Source organism: Kogia breviceps, chromosome 3 (assembly GCF_026419965.1).
Source record: "Kogia breviceps isolate mKogBre1 chromosome 3, mKogBre1 haplotype 1, whole genome shotgun sequence".
Taxonomy (NCBI): Eukaryota; Metazoa; Chordata; class Mammalia; order Artiodactyla; family Physeteridae; genus Kogia; species Kogia breviceps.
The window spans coordinates 22110969-22136068 of record NC_081312.1 but is presented as its reverse complement, the minus strand read 5'-3'; the positions used below and the strand labels follow the sequence as shown (position 1 = coordinate 22136068).

At 38.2% G+C, this 25100-nt stretch overlaps 1 protein-coding gene across 1 annotated transcript in view; it reads right to left on the bottom strand.

Annotated features, from left to right (window-relative positions):
* CEP128 (centrosomal protein 128) overlaps positions 1–23143 on the bottom strand; it is a 445779-nt gene extending 422636 nt beyond the window's left edge. Inside the window, exons 1-2 of the mRNA XM_067030654.1 lie at positions 22996–23143; positions 21007–21161 (exon numbers count right to left, since the gene is read on the bottom strand). The gene's annotated coding sequence lies outside the window, so the exon portion shown is untranslated. The remainder of the gene's footprint in view (positions 1–21006; positions 21162–22995) is intronic.
* Between the last annotated feature and the right edge of the window lie 1957 nt (positions 23144–25100).

Below are 25100 nucleotides of genomic sequence, written 5' to 3'. Positions count from 1 at the left end.
TTGTGTTTAATTTTCCACACCACACTTCTATACTTTTACCACAGGTACATGTACCTTGCAGTCTTTCTAATGGAAAACACATTATAATCAATTGATAAATATTAGCAAGTAAAGACATGGAATATTTGAATTTAAAACAGAAAATCTTAGCAGCATTACACAAAATTAACAACAGCATCAACTAAATTATTTGTAATTGTCACATTAAAAAAAAAAACCTCTCACCCCTATTAAGGATTACATACTTTTAATAAGAAAAAAAATTACACTTTCCAGCATGAATTTCACTAATTCACACACAAAGTCTTCAGCTTTTACATTCAATTACTTTGAGCAATAAAAGATATTCAAACTCCTGCATCTGATGGAACTCCTGTAGAAATATCAAGATTTTAAGGTGAGATATATCTGAGAATTTTGCATGTTTTTTTTAATAGCTTATGAAACATTCACTTTTACATCATATGAAAGGACTTCAATTATGTGTCATAAGGGTTGAAGGACTTTAAAGACATTAAAGAATCTGATTATAATAAAAAATAGAAATTAGATTAATATTTCATTGTTGATAAAACTTAGCACTTTCTAAAACTTACTGACAATTCAAAAGGTCAAACACACCTCTCATAGGTAACAGAGAGAGCACCTGACCCTAAATGTCACAAAGCAGAAGGCAGATATGGTGGCAGGGGTCCAATCTTACCAAAAGATGCCAGTCAGCCAACACCTCCTCTCCCCAGACATGGAGTTGATGGAGGAAAAAAGAAACAAATGAGAAAGGAGTGGCCACTAGAGTTGGCCCATGAAGATAGTTCCCAAGAGCCCCTTAGGATAATTAAGAAGAGAAGCACAAAACAGTGCCAATTATACACTCTTCACTGACCATTAAGAATGTACTATTTTATACTACAAGTAAAATATTAGTTTTAAAAAAGTACTGTTTATCCTAATATCAGTGGCATTAATGAAAATAAGGTTTTCAGGCCTCTGAAAATCTTCTCCCCAGTGAAATCGTACCCAAAGTATTAGATTCATTCCATGTTGATAAAAGCATACTGAGCAGTCACATAAAAAAACAAATATGCATGGCCATGAAAAACTGTTCTATCTAATAACCTAAGAAATATAAATTATCAGTGAGATGCTTTTCTAGCCCATTAACTTGTTTTCCTTTAAATAATTATGTCTATGTTAGCCAGGTTGTAGGGGAAGGAACATTCCTATCCTCTCCTACTGGATATGTGTAAGTTGATATAAATTGTCTGTTATGTCAGCAGTTTGTACATTTAACCTACCAACTACACTTCCAAAATTTCCCCTAACAAAATCATCTGAAATACATATAGAAATTTATATATAAGAATATTTACTGAGAAGTGATAATATAGGGGAAATAAAAACAACTTATATTTCAAATTATAAGAGAATGGTTAAAACACAGTACATACAGGTAATAGAACAGTACACAGACATTAAAATCCTGTTTCTGGAGACATTGAACAGCAATGCAAGGGATAAAAGTATGAATCCCAATTCTGTAACAAACATTATATGTCTGTATGTGAATACAAATTACCCACATACCAATTTAGAGGAGCAGGAAAGGATGATGACAAAGGGGAAGAAAATAAAAGTATATATATTTACCATGTAGAGTTTACAGCCGATTTCTATTTTTTAAACATTCCTATCCTTCCTGAATTTTCTACAATGATTGAATAATCAGAAAGAAAAATATAATATATAGTTAAAAGAAAGAAAAACAAATATAAAGATCCCCTTCAGAGATAGCAGATTAATAAGTTGATAACCTGGAAAATGTGTTTAAATAAAAGCTATACATTCAGAACCCCCTTTTTCCTAGCAGCTGTTTCCTTTTCCTTCCTGGCAACTTACCTGACCATTCTTCCTAGTCCCCTAACATCTATCTAGGTAGGGTCGTGTCACCAGTTCTCACCGACTGATGAGCTAAAGAATCAGGATTTCAATGACAATCTCTAATGTTTCATACTGAAGAGTACTGGCTGGCCAAAGAAACCATTTATCATGAGATTGTGAGCTAAAAGAATGATTTTTTTAAAATTATGTATGATTCTTTCTTTGCAATTTTGTTGAACGACAGTCATTAGATTCAAAAAATGATTCTCTTAAACATCCTAAATACTGGAATGAACTTAATATTGAAGGACTATGTGAAAATATATTAATGTGTACTGGAACGGCTTATGCAATCAAATTCTGCTTTGGAAAACAAATTTAAAGTGGTTCATGAATGATATTTAATCACTACTACAATTTGAATTCCAAAGAATTATTAAGACTAGTAGAAAAACACCTATATGCTCAAGAAAAATCTTCATCATTATTTTTAAAGCGTTAAAAGAAAAAAGTTCAGTTGGATTAGGAATTCATTCTTATTACCATAAGAAATTTCAGCATGATGTTTTTGACAAAAGAAAAGAAAGAACTGCTAAATTTGAAGAATGATTAAAGAACTCTTAAAGAACAATGTAAAGAAACTGAATCACCTAAATCCTGGTTAAATGTGAGAAAGGTATTTCCTTTAACTGGAGAAAAAGCAGTAAATACTCTCTGCAGCTTACTACCACCTACTGGTACCAAAAAAATTTACCATTGATGGGAAAGCAGTACTGTTTACACTGTCTGCTTTTCAGATGCTGAGCTTCTTAGAGAACTAAGATGGGTGACCTTGGGTGAAAGTCTCAGAGACTTAGAGAAAGCTCTGGGTCTGAAAACAGATGGTACAATTCTTAGAATAGTTTATTTAGCTGCTCCCAACACATCAGTATTTAAAGGCATAAATATTGTTGTTTCTGCTTTAATGAACCTTATAACGAAGACATACGGCCACCAGAGCAAGTAATGAACCCTTCATCAACTCTCTCCCACTGAGGATCTATCCATCACAAACAAATGCCCATATGCAAACCTGAACACTGCAAGAGGGGAAAACTGCATTCAGCCCTGTAATTCCAACCCTTTAATAAGAGGACTTGCAGTGAGTCTTTACAAACTCAATTCCACCTCTTTTTTTATTTGACCTAAAGAGCCATCAGATTGTCTTCATTATAATGATGCACATTTGTATGTATGAGAGCTGTAATTTATTGATTCTCAAGACTCTTTTCCTCAGAGCCAGTTTAAAACAATTAGGATTTGCAAGCTGTTCCATAAAAGATAAGCAACCAGCATCAAGGGTGATGTTTCACAAAGGCTGACTAGTGCATGTTAAGTAGGTGATTGCCTCTGTGGCCTCCAAGTGCCTCAAACGTCCCTGTCCAAGGCAGCTGTCCTCAAAGAACATATTCAAGGTAATGATGCTGATATTTAAAGGAGGTCAGGGGAGCTAGGGAGTGTATTTTAAGCCTAATCACTAACCACGTTCAAAATTTTTACATTTCTCACTGTTTCAATAGCTGTAGGACATGTGATTGACGCATCCTTCAAGAGAAAAAGTTAACAAACCAGCAGAGGTTACCATGTACAAACAATTATCACCTGTATCTGTCTTCTTTATGTCAGTCCTCCGCTGTAACTTAATCTCCTCAAACCCTTTTGGTAAATTTATATAAGATCAAAGTTAGATTGGAAGAATCAATATTGTCAAAATGACTATACTACCCAAGGCAATCTACAGATTCAATGCAATCCCTATCAAATTACCAATGGCATTTTTCACAGAACTAGAAAAAAAAAATTTTAATTTATATGGAGACACAAAAGACCCCAAATAACCAAAGCTATCCTAAGAAAGAGAAATGGAGCTAGAGGAATCCAACTCCCTGGATTCAGACAATACTATAAGGCTACAGTAATCAAAACAGTTTGGTACTGGCACAAAAACAGAAATAAAAATCAATGGAACAGGACAGAAAGTCCAGAAATAAACTCACGCACCAATGGTCAATTAATCTACAACAAAGGAGGCAAGAATATACAATGGAGAAGACAGTCTCTTCAATAAGTGGTGCTGGGAAAACTAGACAGCTACACATAAAAGAATGAAATTAGAACATTCTCCAACACCATACAAAAAAATAAACTCAAAATGGATCAAAGCCCTAAATGTAAGGCTGGACACTATAGAACTCTTAGAGGAAAACATAAACACTCTTTGACATAAATCGCAGCAATATCTTTTTTGATCCACATCCTAGAGCAGGGGTCCAGGCCACACAGCAGGAGGTGAGCGTCGGGCAAGTAAGTGAAGCTTCGTCTGTATTTATGGCCACTCCCCATTGCTCACATTACCGCCTGAGCTCTGCCTCCTGTCAGATCAGTGGCAGCATTAGATTCTCATAGGAGCTTGAACCCTACTGTGAACTGCACATGTGAGGGATCTAGATTGCATGCTCCTTATGAAAATCTAATGCCTGATGATCTGAGGTAGAGCTGAGGCAGTGATGCTAGCACTGGGGAACAGCTGCAAATACAGATTATCGTCAGCAGAGAGGTTTGACTGCATGGAGACCATAACAAATCAACTGCTTGCAGACTCATCTCAAAACCCTATCAGTGAGTGGCAAGTGAAAACAAGCTCAGGGCTCCCACTGATTCTGCATTATGGTGAGTTGTATAATTATTTCATTATATATTACAATGTAATAATTATAGAAGTAAAGTGCAAATCAATGTAATGAGCTTGAATCATCCCAAAACCATCCCACCCTGCCCTGGTCCATAGAAAAATTGTCTTCCATGAAACCAATCCCTGGTGCCAAAAAGGTTGGGACCACTGTCCTCGGGTAATGAAAATAAAAACAAAAATAAACAAATGGGGCCTAATTAAACTTAAAAGCTTCTACACAGCAAAAGAAAGCATAAACAAAATGAAAAGACAACCCACAGAATAGGAGAAAATATTTTCAAACAAAGAGACCAACAAGGGATTAATCTCCAAGATACACAAACGTCTCATGCAGCTCTATGTCAAAAAAACAAACAACCCAATTAAAAAATAGGCAGAAGATCTAAATAGACATTTCTCCAAAGAAAAGGGCCAAAAAGCACACAAAAAAGATGCTCAACATCACTAATTATCAGAGAAATGCAAATCAAAATGACAATTAGGTATCACCTCACATGGGTCAGGATGGCTATCATCAAAAAGTCTACAAACAACAAATGCTGGAGACGGTGTGGAGAAAAGGGAACCCTCTTGCACTGTTGGTGGGAATGCAAATTGGCAGAACCGCTATGGAGAACAGTATGGAGGTTCCTTAAAAAACTAAAAATAGAACTACCTATGATCAAGCAATCCCATTCCTGCGCATATCCAGAGAAAACCATAATCCAAAAGGATACATGCATCCCAATGTTCACTGGAGCACTATTTACAAAAGCCAAGACATGGAAGCAACTGAAATGTCCATCACCAGAGGAATGGATAAAGAAGATGTGGTACATATATACAATGGAATATTACTTGGCCATAAAAAAGAATGAAATAATGCCATTTTCAGCAATGTGGATGGACCTAGAGATTATCATACTAGGTGAAGTAAGTCAGACAGAGAAAGACAAATATATGATATCACTCATATGTGGCATCACATTTTTCTTAAAAAGATACAAATGACCTTATTTACAAAGCAGAAACAGACTTACAGATATCGAAAACAAACTTATGGTTACCAAAGGGGAAACATGGCAGGGAGGGATAAGTCAGGAGCTTGGGATGAACACACACACACACACACACACACACACACACACACACACACACACACACAAATATATATAAGACAGATAACCAACAAGCACCTACTGTATAGCACAGGGAACTTGACTCAATATTCTGTGATAACCTATATGAGAATCTAAAAAAGAATGAATATATGTATATGTATAACTGGCTCACTTTGCTGTACACCAGAAACTAACACAACATTATAAATCAACTATACTCCAGTAAAACTAAAATTGAAAAAAGAATATTTAAGAGTAACTGGGTTTGGGAGAGCTTTTTTAGAGAAAAGTGGTCAGGACAGGGGGTCTCTTAATCAGAGAACTTAATGATGAGAAGGAACCAGTCACACGGACATCTGGGGGGAACCGAATTCTAGACAGGCGGAAGAGCAAATGCAGAGCACATGAAGCAGGAAGGAGTTTGGCAGGTTTGAGAAACAGCAAAAGGCAGGAGCACAGAGAGCAAGGAGGAAGGTGGCATGGGATGCAGTCTGCGAAGCAGGCCGGGGACAGCACATGGAGAGCTTCAAGGCTGAGAGAAGTGCGGATTTTGTTCCAGTCCTCAGGAAAGTTCCATGAGGGGAAGCATTTACTCTACGTATGCACTGTTGACACCACAAGGCCCAGAACTCTAACACAGCTGGCACTCGGAGATCCGCTGGACTGAGAGTGAATCAGGAACACCAAACCTCAAGTCGTCACCTGCTCACAACCCAAGGCCAGCTCCATGTAGCGGGGACATTTTCCAAGGTGACAGAGAGGTTGAGATCTCATGCCAAATCTTTAGCTTAAGACTGCCTGGGCTACTCAACGGCATCTATTACCACTTATATGAGGACACATAAGAGGGAGCTAATTATAATGTGTCTTGCCCTGCTCCTGAATAATTAAATGTTTTATTGTAATGTTACAATTTGAATTTATTACCTTTTGTTGGGGAATAAAATTAAACATAATGAGGACTGTTAGTCTCCTCACAAAAAAAGATCCAAGTCAACTGTCCAGTCCAGTAGCTAGTTTTCAGTTAAGTCAGGAGATAATAAAAGCCACAGGAACAGAATCAAAGAGATACAACAGATTCATGCATTTGTCATTTACTGAATTGTCACTACATCAGAAATGACAGATGAAAGTAAATAAGTCACAGTCCATGATGGGAGAGAAAGACTTGTAAAAGTTCTGTATATGGTGAACTAAGTAATATGACAAAATGCCAGGGGAGTCAGGTTAGGATCTTTCCACCCATCTGGAAGGATGAGAAGAAGTCTGACAGATGGATGAGACAAAGAAACAAGATTCAGTTAAAAACCATCTGTCTCAGAGGAACTAGAGAAGAGACAAATAAGAAGAGCTCTCCCATTCTTCTACCAGGGCATGGCTTTAAAACTGTCTCCAGATATTCCTCAATATCCCCTGGGACAGGGATGGGTTGGGTGAGTAAAATCATTCCCAGCTGAGACCTTCTGATTTACAGAATATATATGTATACTAACATACATATACTAATATTCCAAATACACTAGATTTGATTTTTTATTGTATGTTCCACTTATTCCTGTTGTTGCCATCCATTTCCTCTCTTCCTCTCTCCTCCTTCCTCCCTCCCTCCCTTCCTCTGTCTCTCTCACACACACATACCTCTATTCCATGGATGATGCCAGGAGGACTCAGCCCCAAGGCTCCATTTTGCTCCCCTTGCTGAAGTTAAAAGGGCAAAGTCACATGGACCAGGACCCATCAAGCAGGGGCCAGGGGCATTTCTGGAAAAGGCTATGTGGCATACAAAATGACTGTTTACTCAGACATGGAGATAAAACTAGTAGCTGCTTGATTATATATCTGCCAGTTGTTAAAAATTAGTGCAGTTTTAAAAGAAAATAAAGTTACTTAACAACTCTTTCCCTGTCTCACAGATATTTTAGACTCTTATACCTACACATACTTCTAAAATAAATGAGGCAGTTTAAAAAATTAAATTAAAACATGTCAAGATAAAAAAAACAAAAACCCAAGGGAAAAAAAAAAAAAAGAAAACAGAAGATGAATTTCTTACTTGTAGTTAAGCCCTAGAACTGTACTCTCTCTATTTGCTGACAGATAAAAAATAAATACAAACTACACTATTCCCCAAACAGCAGACAATAATGCAGTCCTCTAGGGGTGTAGGCAACCCCTAATAATTGTCCAAACTGTTTCAGATTGGGCAAGAGATCAGCCTGGGCAAAGACAGAGCTAGGATCCCCAAGTTGCTAACACCATTCTGTTTAAATCAGAGGATGAAAAGTGGAGAACTATAGACCAAATCCAGCCAACCAATATGTGCTTTAAAATAACACTCATTGTGTTACCTTAAAACCTTAATTTGAAAACAAAGAGACTTCACATAAAAAATCTAATTTCCAGTTTCTCTTGAAAAATCCAAAGATCTGGCAACACTGGGGATGAATTCTCCCATGGCAACACAGATGTAAATAGTGGCTGCCCTGGAGTTAGTCATGTACCTTCCTCTTGCCCTTTGCCCTTTGCAGTCCCCACTGGGCCTGCTTCAACAGTGCGTTACCCAATTAGCAGCTGAGTTTGCAACCCTATTTTGGATAAAGAACCAAGACAAAGGAAGTTTATCAGCCTCATTCTCCAGTTAAAAATGAGCAACTCAACTGTGAAGAAGTAATCAAGGTTAAGTGCTCAAAAGATAATGCTTTCCTCTACAGACCAGAAGGGAAACTGAGTAATACAGCTTCGATATAGCTTCGATATTAGCCATGCCTATACACTGTAAAACCTGAACAAGACACAAGCATCGGGCATAAGGACTTGATTTTCAGCCAACTACTTAGAATGTTCTCACACTATTGTATATAGAAGAAATTAAATGCAGAACACAGTGTTGTACCTTGCATAATTTGGCTCCAATTCTTCACCCCTCCCAAGATGCACTGCCCTCCTACCATAGGTAGAGTTACCCCCTGTCTCTGAACTCAGTTATTTGACTTACTTTGGCCAAGTGGATTTTCGCTGACATGGCATAAGCAGATGCTTGAAATGGGATTACACACTGGAACCTACTCCCCCACAACTCTTCCATCACCATGAGGACATGCCCACGGCATCCCACTGGAAGGTGTGGGAAACATGGTTGCCCCACTGGCTTCCAGCTTGGATCAGCAGACCAGACAGCTGAGCTCAAACAGACGAGTCTAGCCTAGATAAGCAGACAAAGTGTACTGTTGTATACTGGCAAGGTTTTATTTATTATGCAGTAAAGGCCAACCGATATATATATAGTTTACTAGTAAGTCATTTGATTTGGTTCAGAAGATGGTTAATTTCCTGACGTTTCCTCTCAAGCCTGCTCTCCTTGAGAAAACAGGTTGGTTTCAGACTCTTCTAACCACCGAAGCAAAAAAGGACAGGTTCATATTAGGATGCACAAAATAAGCATTAACCATTGATATAACAAGTGACAAGCCACGAATTTTTGAGAAAGTAATCATAAATATTAGTTGGGGCTGTTTATTTGTTCCCTGTAACATTAAGGTTTTCAAAAGAAACATACTATTTCTTAAGTGTATCATAAAGCTTATTTGTTTTCTTCCTATTAGTTTTTCAAGTAGAAACAGAAACTCCTCTTGACTTTCCTAGTGAACAAAACATTAAAAATTTTAAGAAAGGTAAATATTTCTTATTGCTATTTATACCTTAAATTTGCATATTGCTTTATAGCTTACAAATAATTTTCATTAGCATTTTCTTTTTTGATCTCCACTTGAATCCTATAAAGTTGGTATAATTACAACCCTTTACTTTTGTTGCTAAAGGAAAATAAAGTTTTAAGTAAAATACTTATCCATGATTGCTTTGATAAAAAGTTACAATAACAGAACTGGAACCTAGATCTTGTGTCTCTAAGCCAGTGCCTTTTCCACAGCATTCTTAGATGCAAAAGAACTGTGTAAATTCTAAATACATTGCCCAATCACTGAAATGTCTGGGGTTTTTTTTGTCCTTCACTACCATATTTCTTCCGATCCATTCCCCCTACTATACACACACAACCAGTGCATTTAAGGCCAAACTATTCAATATGTACCCATTTACTCAGAACTAAAGGTTTATATAATGAATACAGTATAAGATAGTAAAGTATTATCTATGTAAATCTGCTATACATCCAATTTTCTACAGCTATTTTAAGATGAGTTTTAAATAATCCTGTCTCGTATTAGGAATATTTACAACCTCTTTCAAGCCGAAAAGCATTCCCTTTTTTTTTTCCCTGAAATCAGGCCCTAAAGCCTTAAACTTAAAAAAAAAAGTATTATTAATATTTTTCCTCCACTCTTTCTCAATCCCCATATTTCTTTCTTTCCCCACTCTTCTTTTACTTTATATCTTTAGATGTCCCTTTAACTCTTCTATAATAATGAACTGGAATACTTTTTTACTGTACTTAGAAATATGCTTACTCAAGAGTTTGGTATTTTTTATTCTTAATTTTTAAAGTGCGTAAAAAGAATAATGTGTATATTCTTTCCAAGATATAATAAAAACTTCTAATTTTTTTTAAAAGGTGATTGGAATTCTTTGTACCATGAACTGTTTCCTTTAATGTTTTTAAATGTATATATAAAAATTTTAAAGATATAGAATTAGAAAGGAATCCAACTATAATAAAACACAGCTCAATATCATATAAAACCAATTACATTGAAACACTGAATTACTGCAAGTACATGGATGTAAACTCCAGTTAAGAACCTCAATTTCAAAAACTTTCAAAAAGCAAAAGTTGAAATAATAATGCTGAATAGCTAATGCTCTAACATCACAGCTTGCTCTATGACAATAAGCCTACAAAGTAAGTACCATGGTCATCACGATATGTAGATAAGAGGCTTAAAGAAGCTAGGTAAGGTACCCAAGGTTGCACAGCTTCCATCGGCAGAGCCGAGTCGTGAGCCTTTCTTCAAGGCCCATATTCCTAACCGTGTATGTATGCCCTCTCATTACCACTGGCACCATTCATAATTCAGGACTCCTCTTAACTCATTACTAGCCACTATAATGGCTTCTCTGAGACTTTTTCTATCCATTCCAACCTTCACTAACACTCAACTGCCCATGTGATTGAGTCTAGATTCTTGAATCAGGAATTCAAGACCCTAATCAAGCCACCCTTCTCTTAATGAAAGATCCATAGAAAATATAAGGCCTACATTTAGCTATTACACCAGCTATTCTCCTACCACTTCCATCCCTCACTAATGTCATTAGGTCTGACTGAAATGCCATCTGCTGTCGACCATTGCCACCGATATAAATTCCACCGATCTTTCCAGGTAAAGGTCAAATAATACAATCTCAGCGAAGCCTTCCATCTCCAGCCAGAAGTGATCTTTTCTCTGTCTGCATACTTATAAGTTCCATACTTATAGCAAGACAATAATTAAACATGTCCATAATATGTAATTATTCCTGCCACAGAATTTTTTTCAATTTCACAAATATGTTATGCTCATCTCACCATTATACCTATGCTGGACTCACCACCTAGAACATTCTTTTCACTCCTTTTCCTTTGGCTAACTCTTACTTGTCCTTCAAGTCTCAGTTCAGAGGAAACTTCCCCTAGAAAGCCTTCCTTCCTTCCCCACAACCAACTCCTCACAGCCCAGACATAGGTAACTGGCTGTTTACTTATCTGTCTCCCTTCTAGTCTCTAAATCTCACAATAGACTCCATTTACTTTGTTCATGGTTGTATTTCAACACCGAGCATAGCGGCTGGTGTGTAACTGGAATATTTTTTAATGAATTTACAATGAAATTCTCCTTATTACACTGTCTGATTAATTCAGAGACAAATTTCAAGTACAGGACTTTGCAACTGGTGATTCTACTTAAATAATTGTTGGATGAAATAATTTTTGCAGTAAATAGCCTAGAGTAATTATCTTACGGCCTGGTGCAAGAGGAGAGGGGATTAAGCACACCCTGTAAAGGAGCTCCAGAGACGAGCATGGACCTGCCGAAGAGACAAGAGACTTTTTCTTGCCTCTTTGTTTCCTGGTGCATGAGGACACGGGATTAAGCACACAGCGTAAAGGAGCTCCACAGAAGGGTGCGAGCCGCAGCTCTCGGCATGGACACCAGAGACAGGTGTGGGACGCTTGGGTCGCTGCTGCCGCCACCAAGAGGCCTGTGTGCGAGCACAGGTCACTCTCCACACGTCCCCTCCCGGGGACGTCCGGGGCACGTCTCCCCTCCTTTCTTCCCTTTCTTGCTCCCTTCCTCCCTCCCTTCTTCTCTCTCTTCCTCCCTCCCTTCTTCTCTCCCTTCCTCCCTCCCTTCCTTCCTTGCTTTCTTCCTTCCTTCCTTGCTTTCTTCCTTCCTTCCTTCCTTTCTTTCCTTTCTATTTTTTCTCCCTTTTATTCTGAGCCGTGTGGACTAAAGACTCTTGGTGCTCCAGCCAGGCGTCAGGGCTGTGTCACTGAGGTGGGAGAAACAGCTTCAGGACACTGGTCCACAAGAGACCTCCCAGCTCCACGTAATATCAAATGGTGAAAATCTCCCGGAGATCTCCATCTCAACACAAATACACAGCTTAACTCAATGACCAGCAAGCTACAGTTCTAGACACCCTATGCCCAACAAATAGCAAGACAGGAACACAGTCCCATCCATTAGCAGAGAGGCTGCCTAAAATCATAATAAAGATACAGACATCCCAAAACACACCACCAGATGTGGACCTGCCCATCAGAAAGACAAGATCCAGCCTCATCCACCAGAACACAGGCACTAGTCCCCACAACCAGGAAACCTACTCAACCCACTGCCAACCTTAGCCACTACGGACAGACACCAAAAACGACAGGAACTACGAACCTGTAGCCTGCAAAAAGGAGACCCCAAACACAGTAAGCAAAATGAAAAGACAGAAAAACACATAGCAGATGAAGGAGCAAGGTAAAAACCCACCAGACCTAACAAATGAAGAGGAAATAGGCAATCTACCTGAAAAAGAATTCAGAATAATGATAGTAACGATGATCCAAAATCTTGGAAATAGAATAGACAAAATGCAAGAAACATTTAACAAGGAACTAGAAGAAATAAAGAGGAAGCAAGCAATGATGAGCAACACAATAAATGAAATTAAAAATACTCTAGAAGGGATCAAAGGCAGAATAACTGAGGCAGAAGAATGTATAAGTGACCTGAAAGATAAAATAGAGGAAATAACTACTGCAGAGCAGAATAAAGAAAAAAGAATGAAAAGAACTGAGGACAGCCTCAGAGACCTCTGGGACAACATTAAACGCAACAACATTCGAATTATAGGGGTCACAGAAGAAGAAGAGAAAAAGAAAGGGACTGAGAAAATATTTCAAGAGATTATAGTTAAAAACTTCCCTAATATATGAAGGGAAACAGTCAATCAAGTCCAGGAAGCACAGAGAGTCCCATACATGAAAAATCCAAGGAAAAACACGCTAAGACACATATTAATCAAACTATCAAAAATTAAATACAGGGCTTTCCTGGTGGCGCAGTGGTTGAGAATTCACCTGCCGATGCAGGGGACACGGGTTCGTGCCCTGGTCTGGGAAGATCCCACATGCCACTGAGCGTCAGGGGCCCGTGAGCCATGGTCGCTGACCCTGTGCATCCGGAGCCTGTGCTCCGCGACAGGAGAAGCCACAACAGTAAGAGGCCCGCATACCACACATACACACACACAAAAATTAAATACAAAGAAAACATATTAAAAGCAGCAAGAGAAAAACAACAAATAACACACAAGGGAATCCCCATAAGGTTAACAGTTGATCTTTCAGCAGAAACTCTGAAAGCCAGAAGGAAGTGGCAGGACATATTTAAAGTGATGAAGGAGAAAAACCTACAACCAAGATTACTCTACCCAGCAAGGATCTCATTGAGATTTGATGGAGAAATTAAAACCTTTACAGACAAGCAAAAGCTGAGAGTTCAGCACCACCAAACCAGCTTTACAACAAATGCTAAAGGAACTTCTCTAGGCAAGAAACACAAGAGATGGAAAACACCTACAAAAACAAACCCGAAACAATTAAGTAAATGGTAATAGGAACATACATATCAATAATTACCTTAAATGTAAATGGATTACATGCTCCCACCAAAACACACAGACTGGCTGAATGGATACAAAAACAAGACCCATATATATGCTGTCTACAAGAGACCCACTTCAGACCTAGGGACACATACAGATTCAAAGTGAGGGGATGGAAAAAGATATTCCATGCAAATGGAAATCAGAAGAAAGCTGGAATAGCAATTCTCATATCAGACAAAATAGACTTTAAAATAAAAACCATTACAAGAGACAAAGAAGGACACTACATAATGATCAAGGGATCGATCCATGAAGAAGATATAACAATTGTAAATATTTGTGCACCCAACATAGGAGCACCTCAATACATAAGGCAAATACTAACAGCCATAAAAGGGGAAATTGACAGTAACACAATCATACTAGGGGACTTAAACACCCCACATTCATCAATGGACAGATCATCCAAAATGAAAATAAATAAGGAAACACAAGTTTTAAATGATACATTAAATGAGATGGACTTAATTGATATTTAGAGGACATTCCATGCAAAAACAACAGATAAACATTTTTCTCAAGTGCTCATGGAACATTCTCCAGGATAGATCATATCTTAGGTCACAAATCTAGCCATGGTAAATTTAAGAAAATTGAAATCGTACCAAGTATCTTTTCCGACCACAATGCTATGAGACTAGATATCAATTACAGGAAAATCTCTGTAAAAACTACAAACACATGGAGGCTAAACAATACACTAATTAATAACGAAGTGATCACTGAAGAAATCAAAGAGGAAATAAAAAAATAATTAGAAACAAATGACAATGGAGACACGACAACCCAAAACCTATGGAATGCAGCAAAAGCAGTTCTAAGAGGGAAGTTTATAGCAATACAATCATACCTTAAGAAACAGGGGGGCTTCCCTGGTAGTGCAGTGGTTGAGAATCTGCCTGCCAATAAAGGGAACACGGGTTCGAGACCTGGTCTGGGAAGATCCCACATGCCACGGGGCAACTGGGCCCGTGAGCCACAACTACTGAGCCTGCGTGTCTGGAGCCTGTGCTCCGCAACAAGAGAGGCCACGACAGTGAGAGGGCCACGCACCGCGATGAAGAGTGGCCCCCGCTCACCGCAACTAGAGAAAGCCCTCGCACAGAAATGAAGACCCAACACAGCCAAAAAATAAATAAATAAAAATAAATTTATTAAAAAAAAGACACAGGAAACATCTCGAATGAACAACCTAACTTTGCACCTAAAGCAATTAGAGAAGGAATACCAAAAAAACCCCAAATTTGGCAGAAAGAAAGAAATCATAAAGAACAGATCAGAAATAAATGAAAAAGAAATGAAGAAAACAATAGCAAAGATCAATAAAACTAAAAGCTGGTTCTTTGAGAAGATAAATAAAATTGATAAACCATTAGCCAGACTCATCAAGAAAAAAAGGGAGAAGACTCAAATCAACAGAATTAGAAATGAAAAATGAGAAGTAACAACTGACACGGCAGAAATACAAAAGATTATGAGAGAATACTACAAGCTACTCTATACGAATAAAATGGACAGCTTGGAAGAAATGGACGAATTCTTAGAAATGCACAACGTGCCGAGACTGAACCAGGAAGAAATCGAAAATATGAACAGAATAGACCAATCACAAGCACTGAAATTGAAACTGTGATTAAAAATCTTCCAACAAACAAAAGCCCAGGACCAGATGGCTTCAAAGGAGAATTCTATCAAACATTTAGAGAAGAGCTAACACCTATCCTTGTCAAACTCTTCCAAAAGATAGCAGAGGGAGGAACACTCCCAAACTCATTCTATGAGGCCACCATCACCCTGATACCAAAACCAGACAAAGGCGTCACAAAGAAAGAACACTACAGGCCAATATCACTGATGAACATAGATGCAAAAATCCTCAACAAAACACTAGCAAACAGAATCCAACAGCACTTTAAAAGGATCATACACCATGATCAAGTAGGGTTTATTCCAGCATGCAAGGATTCTTCAATATATGAAAATCAACCAACGTGATACACCATATCAACAAACTGAAGGAGAAAAACCATATGATCATCTCAATAGATGCAGAGAAAGCTTTTGACAAAATTCAACACCCATTTAGGATAAAAACCTTGCAGAAGGTAGGCATAGAGGGAACTTTCCTCAACATAATAAAGGCCATATATGACAAACCAACAGCCAGCATCGTTCTCAGTGGTGAAAAAGTGAAACCATTTCCACTAAGATCAGGAAGAAGACAAGGTTGCACACTCTCACCACTCTTATTCAACATAGTTTTGGACGTTCTAGCCACAGCTCAGAGAAGAAAAAGAAATAGAAGGAGTCCAAATCGGAAAAGAAGAAGTAAAGCTGTCACTGTTTGCAGATGACATGATACTATACATAGAGAATCCTGAGGATGCTACCAGAAAACTACTAGAGCTAATCAATGAATTTGGTCAAGTAGCAGGATACAAAATTAATGCACAGAAATCTCTCGCATTCTTATACACAAATGATGAAAAATCTGAGAATGAAATTAAGAAAACACTCCCATTTACCACTGCAACAAAGAGAAAAAAATATCTAGGAATAAACCTACCTAACTAGACAAAAGACCTGTATGCAGAAAACTATAAGACACTGATGAAAGAAATTAAAGATGATACAAACAGATGGAGAGATATACCATGTTCTTGGATTGGAAGAATCAACATTGTGAAAATGACTCTACTACCCAAAGCAATCTACAGATTCAATGCAATCCCTATCAAACTACCAGTCGCATTTTTTACAAAACCGGAACAAAAAATTTCACAATTTGTATGGAAACACAAAAGATCCCGAATAGCCAAAGCAATCTTGAGAATGCAAAATGGAGCTGGAGGAATCAGGTTCCCTGACTTCAGAGTATACTACAAAGCTACATTAATCAAGACAGTATGGTACTGGCACAAAAACAGAAATATAGATCAATAGAACAGGATAGAAAGCCCAGAGATAAACCCACACACATATGGTCACCTTGTCTTTGATAAAGGAGGCAAGAATATACAGTGGAGAATACACAGCCTCTTCAATAAGTGGTGCTGGGAAAACTGGACAGCTAATGTAAAAGTATGAAATTAGAACACTCCCTAACACCATACACAAAAATAACCTCAAAATGAGTTAAAGACCTACATGTAAGGCCAGACACTATCAAACTCTTAGAGGAAAACATAGGCAGAACACTCTATGATATAAATCACAGCAAGATCCTTTTTGACCCATCTCCTAGAGAAATGGAAATAAAAACAAAAATAAACAAATGGGACCTGATGAAACTTAAAAGCTTTTGCACAGCAAAGGATACCATAAACAAGACCAAAAGACAACCTCAGAATGGGAGAAAATATTTGCAAATGAAGCAACTGACAAAGGATTAATCTCCAAAATTTACAAGCAACTCATGCAGCTCAATAACAAAAAAACAAACAACCCAATCCAAAAATGGGCAGAACTAAAGAGACATTTCTCCAAAGAAGATATACAGATTGCCAACAAACACATGAAAGAATGCTCAACATCATTAATCATTAGAGAAATGCAAATCAAAACTACAATGACATATCATCTCACACCAGTCAGATTGGCCATCATCAAAAACTCTAGAAACAATAAATGCTGGAGAGGGTGTGGAGAAAAGGGAACACTCTTGCACTGCTGGTGGGAATGTAAATTGATACAGCCACTATGGAGAACAGTATGGAGGTTCCTTAAAAAACTACAAATAGAACTACCATATGGCCCAGCAATCCCACTACTGGGCATATACCCTGAGAAAACCATAATTCAAAAAGAGTCATGTACCAAAATATTCATTGCAGCTCTATTTACAATAGCCAGGACATGGAAGCAACCTAAGTGTCCATCAACAGATGAATGGATAAAGAAGATGTGGCACATATATACAATGGAATATTACTCAGCCATAAAAAGAAATGAAACTGAGTTATTTGTAGTGAGGTGGATAGATCTGGAGTCTGTCATACAGAGTGAAGTAAGTCAGAAGGAGAAAAACAAATACTGTATACTAACACATATATATGGAATCTAAGAAAAAATAATGTCATGAAGAGCCTAGGGGTAGGACGGGAATAAAACACAGACCTACTAGAGCATGGACTTGAGGATATCAGGAGGGGGAAGGGTAAGCTGTGACGAAGTGAGAGAGTGGCATGGACATATATACACCACCAAACGTATGGTGGATAGCTAGTGGGAAGCAGCTGCATGGCACAGGGAGATCAGCTAGGTGGTTTGTGACCACCTAGAGGCGTGGGATAGGGAGGGTGGGAGATGCAAGAGGGAAGAGATATGGGAACATATGTATATGTATAACTGATTCACTTTGTTGTAAAGCGAAACTAACACACCATTGTAAAACAGTTATACTCCAATAAAGATGTTAAAAAAAATTATCTTAAGTCCTCAGACAATATGGATTGAACTGCAAAATAGTATAAATATGAATACTTGATATGTCTTTAGAGTAAACAAGGATAATCATTTCAAATTCATTTGAATGTGTTAAAACTTATAACTGAATCAAACCTAGGTTTGCTTGAATTATTACAAATCACCTTCTCATTGCTATTTGCAACTACCTACATTCCTCAATTATTTATTGGTACTATAAAGCTCTACACACTCCAGATTACCTAGGCTCTTTACTGTGTGCATTCTCAGTACTGTTTTAATGTACCAATTGCCACTCATAAGCTAACCCATTTTCGTCATTTTAAAGCCTTCACTCTCCCACCATCGAGCTTTTTCCTTCTTCCTACAATCTATAAAATTATCTCCTTTTTTTATTTAACTTTTAAAAAAATAAATTTATTTATTTATTTTCGGCTGCATTGGGTCTTCGTTGCTACGCGCAGGCTTTCTCTAGTTGCAGCGAGTGGGGGCTACTCTTCCTTGCGGTGCGCGGCCTTCTCATTGCGGTGGTGGAGCACGGGCTCTAGGTGCGTGGGCTTCAGTATTTGCAGCACGCGGCCTCAGTCGTTTTGGCTTGTGGGCTCTAGAACGCAGGCTCAGTAGTTGTGGCGCACGGACTTAGTTGCTCTGCGGCATGCGGGATCTTCCCGGACCAGGACTCGAACCTGTGTCCCCTGCATTGGCAGGCCGATTCTTAACCACTGCGCCACCAGGGAAGTCCCTCTTTTTTTTAAATAATCAGAGTTCACTTCTTCCAAGAAGTCTGTCTTCACTAAAAGCCTAGTTCAGGCTTAGCCTTAATTCACCTATTCATTCATCTGTGAGCTCATTCATTCATGAGTACCTGTTTCATGGCAAACACTATGCATAAAGTAGATTTTAAATGTTCATCAGCTAAATGGATTCATCTAACCACAAATACTCCCATCTCTCAAACGATCCAAGTAACGGTATTGTACAGATATACATCAAGGGTTATATGAATTTCAGGGAGGTGCTAATATCTGATAAAGACCTGATAAGCCTCTTAGGATCATTCATAAGTATTAATAAAACACCAGAAACAAGGTTAAAGAACTAAAGTAAAAACTCAGAAAAATATTTAGATTATATGAAAACCAAAGAATTCATCATCTCTTTAAAAAAATATAAAAAAGAACATTCCAGTAGTAAAAGGTGCACAGGATAAACAGGCAATTCACAGAATATGTGTAATATATTCTACTTCGCTAATTAAAGAACTGCAAATTAAAATAATGATATTCTTTTTTATCTGTTTTGTACCTGTGAAAGAAAGTTCTACCACCAAGGGCACACCTTGCTGTAAGAGTATTAACTAGGATAGCTTTTCTAGAGAACAATCTGGCAAGTAAAAATAAGTAATATGCACATGTTTTGACCCAGAGATTCTACTTCTATAACTATTTCCCTAAGAAAACAGAAGGAGTTGTATGTATAAGATGTATGTATACCCTTAGATGTAGATGTAGGTAAAAGAGCTTCATTGCAGATTTACAGTAGTTAAAAAAAAAAAAAAAAAACCCACAAATCCACTGATAAGGGATCCATTAAATGTATCTAGTCATTTGGGATACTATGTAGCAGTTAAAAGAGACATGGTAAAATTTTATATGTACATTCTTATAAGAAAGAAAAACACTATAGAATAGTATGAATATATTGAAACATTTCATATTAGAATCAACCCAGTGACATTATTACATGGATTACAGTGAATCTACTCTAGGTTATTTTTATATTACTCCCAAATGTGTCAAGACTGCAGTTGAAAATTTCTGGACTAAATTACCCTAACAGGCCCCTCCAGCTCTAATATTCTTTAATTCTAAGAACCTTTTACAAATTTATCTTAGACAAAGTGTTATTAAAAGACCCCAATCAGTCTTCCCTACATTTTTAAGTGCCCTTTATCTAAATGCAACTTGAAAATGCTAAAGTGTCCAGAATTTTAAATCTATGATGTAAAACCTGAGTTAACACTATCCTCTTGATTATCAATGACAATTTATGTTGCATACATACACTTATAGAAATCACAGATACAGTTACCTCTTACCTCAACAACATAAAGACCATTATATTGACATCTTGAAAATAAAACTAAGAAAGATAATAGAACCCTTTGAACATTTAAAGAGATGAATAACAAGAAACGTGGCTTATATGGTACACAATATAAAAATACTAACTGCAAATCAAACCTTATTAGAGGGCAATCAGAGACCACAATGTGGCCTCTGTGTAGTGGGCAGGACTGGGATTTAGAGTCAGAAGACCTGGGGATAAAGACCACTCTTTTGGCTCCAGAATCCAAACAAATCAAATAACCTATCTGAGCCTCAACTGCCTCATTTCTAAAATGAACAGAAGGATAATAAATGTATTATATACAACATGTAAAAGGTGCCTAATACAGGGCCTGAGACAAAATAGGTTCTCAAATATTTGTCTAATAGAAGCAGGTGCATTATTATTGCTTTTATTAAGGTATCTAGTTTGTTCCCCTGAATTTTTGTAATACTGCATGTACAACCATCCTATTTAATTTTGATACTGCATGTTAGAAAGGGGTTTCTTGCTCCTTAAAAGCCTATTTGTTGCCATATTATTTTCCACTATAAATATGCAAAAATATGTTATCTCAGAAACTCAGGGAGGAAGCATACTTACAAAGCACACCCCCAAAACTCTGTGTTGCTGTCCTCTGAGCTCAGTGCTCTTCTTAGGCACGTATGTCTGCCTCCTATCATTTCTTCATGAGGTTCAGGGCAAAAGGCCTAGTCAAATGGATGATCTTGGTTGCCCCTACACTTTCCCCAAACCACCTACAGATAAATGAAACAAGGAGTAAAACACACCCACAACCTTAATTTTTTTAAACAATTAAAGATAAAAATAAGCTCACCCTATGTACAGTTTGTGTACATAGCAGAGAATATATCACATCAAGTCAGAGAACGGAGAAAATGTTCCTTGGATCATGCAAAAGCCCCACTGAAGTCACAGGAATTCTTCACACCCAAGTGCCCAGCCAGCATACTCCTCACTGGTGACTTCCGCCCATACCTGGTCATGCCTTGGGCTGGCTAGAGCATGTCGCAGTGTGAACTGTAGCCCAAGTCTAACCAAAGGTACTATCCCTAAGCATGTCTCTCAGTGGGTAAACTAACTAAGGCAGGTAATGAAATTAACATGTTACTTCTGAATTTAATGGCCCGACTGTATTTCTAAGCCAGTAAATGAACTACATGCTAGCACTCCTAAAGGAAATATTTTATAAACTGCCCAACTCTTCCTACATTTAGTATTGCAATTAAATAAGTAAAAGTAAAATGCCTTTGGTCTTAAGAGCTGTAGACAGAAATATTCTCAGTTCTTTGTGATGCCTTTCAAAGTAGTCTGTAAGAATCCACTGAAAATTATCCACAGAACTGCTGGCTGTCCACAGAAAAAGTAGATCTGGGAATATATTATCAACCACCCCAAGAAAAAAGGTATTCTCTTAATCAAAATATACAGTCAAGAGAGAGTTCAAGTTGACCCAGAGGTCATGCAATGGCAGAGAGGACACAGGTATGATGCATGCTCAACTCTTTTAACAAAGCAGCTACTACCTTCATTCTGAGTCACAGACACCCTCAAATTTCTCTATGCCAACATGAAACTACCAAAATTTTAATCTTCTATCTGTGCTGTCCAATACAATAATCACTAGCCATATGTGGCTAATGTGCTATAAATGTAAACTAGATGAAGTACTTAGTACCATTTTTTAAAGTTTTTTAGGATGTAACATATCTCAAGTTTCATACTGACTACAGGTGGAAATGAAAACATTTTGGATCTACTGTACCAAACCAATTACTTAAAGAAATTTCACCAGCTCCTTTTCACTTGTTTAGTGTGACTACTAGAAAATTTCACCTTGCAGTGTGGTTCACACTATGTTTCTATTAGCACAGCTCTGTATAGTTAATAAAAATAAATAACAAATACTGAGCACTCCAAATGGCCCAGGCCCTGTGTTAGATAGATACTCTACGTAATACTTGGCACAAGGCTTCAAAGCAGTTTTACAAGATGTCCGCGGCAGTGACTGAGCTCCATCAAACCGATAAAGGATGCAGCTGGAATTCAATGTCAGGTGTTCCTACGAAATAACTCAAGTAAGGGGCTGTTAAACAGCTAACACTAGGGCAACTCCCATGTTGGCAGAGGAAAGACAAGTCTTGATACAGCGTTCCTAAGATTAGCAAATTTTTGTGACTCTAAAACATGTACAAAACGTCCAGTTATATCCCAGGTCAGGCAAGGACACGCCAGAATGAGGCCAAACTCCTTGACAGCTCAAGCTTCACAGCTGCTAGTGGCAGGACAAGCTGCTCTCAAAAAGAGAACAACGAAGTTCAAACTCACTGCATAACTTGACCAGGACCTGACTGTGGACACCCACGCCGAGGGAGGGGCGCGTTGGGGTGCCCGGCACGCCGTCTCCCCCAACTTTAGCACGTATACCACCCATCCACGGCCCTACCCCAGATCTCCGGGAGGCTCTGGCGTCCCCACCCATGGGACGAGAGGAAGCGAGACCTAAAACGTCTACGATAAGATAGGGAAGTGGTAAAGAAAGAGCGCGAGGGGACGGTTGGGCGCAGGTACCTGAGACAGAAGAGGACCCCAGGTCCTTAATGCCGGATCATTGCCGAGGCCCCACCCGGCTCCCGCGGCCACCAGTGACCCAGAAGGTGTAACTGACTGGACGCAGCGACGCAACCGACTCTGCTCTCCCCAGACTCGCAGCTATGGCAACTTGAACTAGCCGCCCAGCCGCGGCAAGTGTACAGTGCCCCGCTGCTACCACTTGGCCCTCTGGGGGTTGTAGTCCGTCTCATGCTCGAAAGCAAGGAGTTATTAGGGGAGAGCGGCCCAAAAGAAACTGCTTTTCCCAGGATGCCATACGACTGGCCTTGGGGTGACTTTTCCGGAAGAAGCCGAATTAGCTGGCACCTGAGTCCCTCGGCCGCGCCCTCTTGCCCTGTTCTTTTTTTTTTTAAAGGGCCAGTAACGCCTATAAGCGACAAACACCAGATAATGAGTTGAGAGCTGCTTTAGCCCTGACTCTAGCATAATCAGAAGTGTCTAAAATATTTACTTTGTAAAAAATAACGAAAAAGTCAAAGTAGCTGCAATACTAACACAAACTATGTTTCTTTTACTCCTTGGGGAACAGGGAAGCATAATTACCAGCACTGAAATGTAAAAAATCTCCTTAATACCAGGGCCCAATGTCTTTTTCATTTTTTTCTTTTTTAATTTAATTTTATTTATTTATTTGTATACAGCTGGTTCTTATCAGTTATCTATTCTATACATATTAGTGTATAGAATCCCAATGTCTTTTTCTAAAGGCTCACAAATTCTTAGAATTGGAAGGGAACAGGAAAGATTATCTAATTAAACCTTTTAGGCCTGGAAAGTGTAAGTGACTCGCCTAAAACCACACAGTTCATTAATGGCAAACCCAAGGTATATGATGAGCCTGTCACTTCATGGCTGCTGCTACCTCAGTCGTTCTAGAACATGAGAGAGACATATTCCACTCAGAGAAGTCAGTTTCAGTCATGAAAAGGTGATGATAAAAACCCCGACAAAAAAATTGAACTTTGGAAAAGCTACGAAGACGGGAAAGTCAAATCACTCAGCTGGAGCTTTGTTCCCTTCTGCTCTGCCAAAAAGACCATTGATTCTTTCCTCCTCAAGTCTAAAATCAAATTTTACTTTATCTGTGAAAGCTTTCCTGGCTACCTCAAGAAGAGCCAGATCACATTTTTAAACTATGCAGTTTCCTTATTCTAATAATTCTGTACCATAATTATCCATTTCCCAGTTGGTCTCTTCCACTAAATTCTAAGCCCCTCCTGTGTTTAGGATCTTAACCTATTATAATTGTTATTTCTCTTCTCAGCCTTTCCTCACTTCACACTCTTCCTTCATATTTCTCTCTCTCTCTCTCTCTTTCTCTTTCTGTCTCTCTCCCCCACTCCCACCGGGGCATGCATGCACACAAAATCATAAATAATGTATATTAGAATTATTCAAATATTTTCTCTGGACAACACTGAGATAAAGTTTATTTTATATTCAGCTTCAATATAAAATAATTCTTCTAAAGATCTACCTATGTACTTGCATCTATCTTCAAGCTATTTGCTAAAAGTTGTGTTCAAGAATGTGCTCCACCTGATACTGAAATTAAGGTAATTCAGAACAGCCTTAAACTTGCTCCATATGCATGTGGAAGTATAATAATTACTCCGTTTATTTTTTCACATTTTGATTTTTCAAAACAAATGTATCATTCATTTAACTCAGCAAATGTATGCTGAATCCTTCTATGATCCAGACATTGTATTAGACACTGAAGATGCAGTAAAAATGAGGAGGTAAACAACATAGTCTCTGCCCTCATGTTACTCAGAGTCAAGTGAGGGAAACAGATTATTAAACAAATTATTACAAACCCAGGTGAGAGTAACACATAGGTTTCTATAGATAGACATAAAAAATCTTCCTGAGGAAATGATATCTGATTAACTGCAGGAAGAATGACTACCAAAAAAAGCTAATGTAATCTTGGGATGCATTAATAAAACCTGATTTTTCCACAACCTCTCTTCCCTGGTTCAACCATATTTAGAAAATTGTATTAAATTCTGGGGACCCCATTTTTTGCAGTACGCGAGCCTCTCACTGTTGTGGCCTCT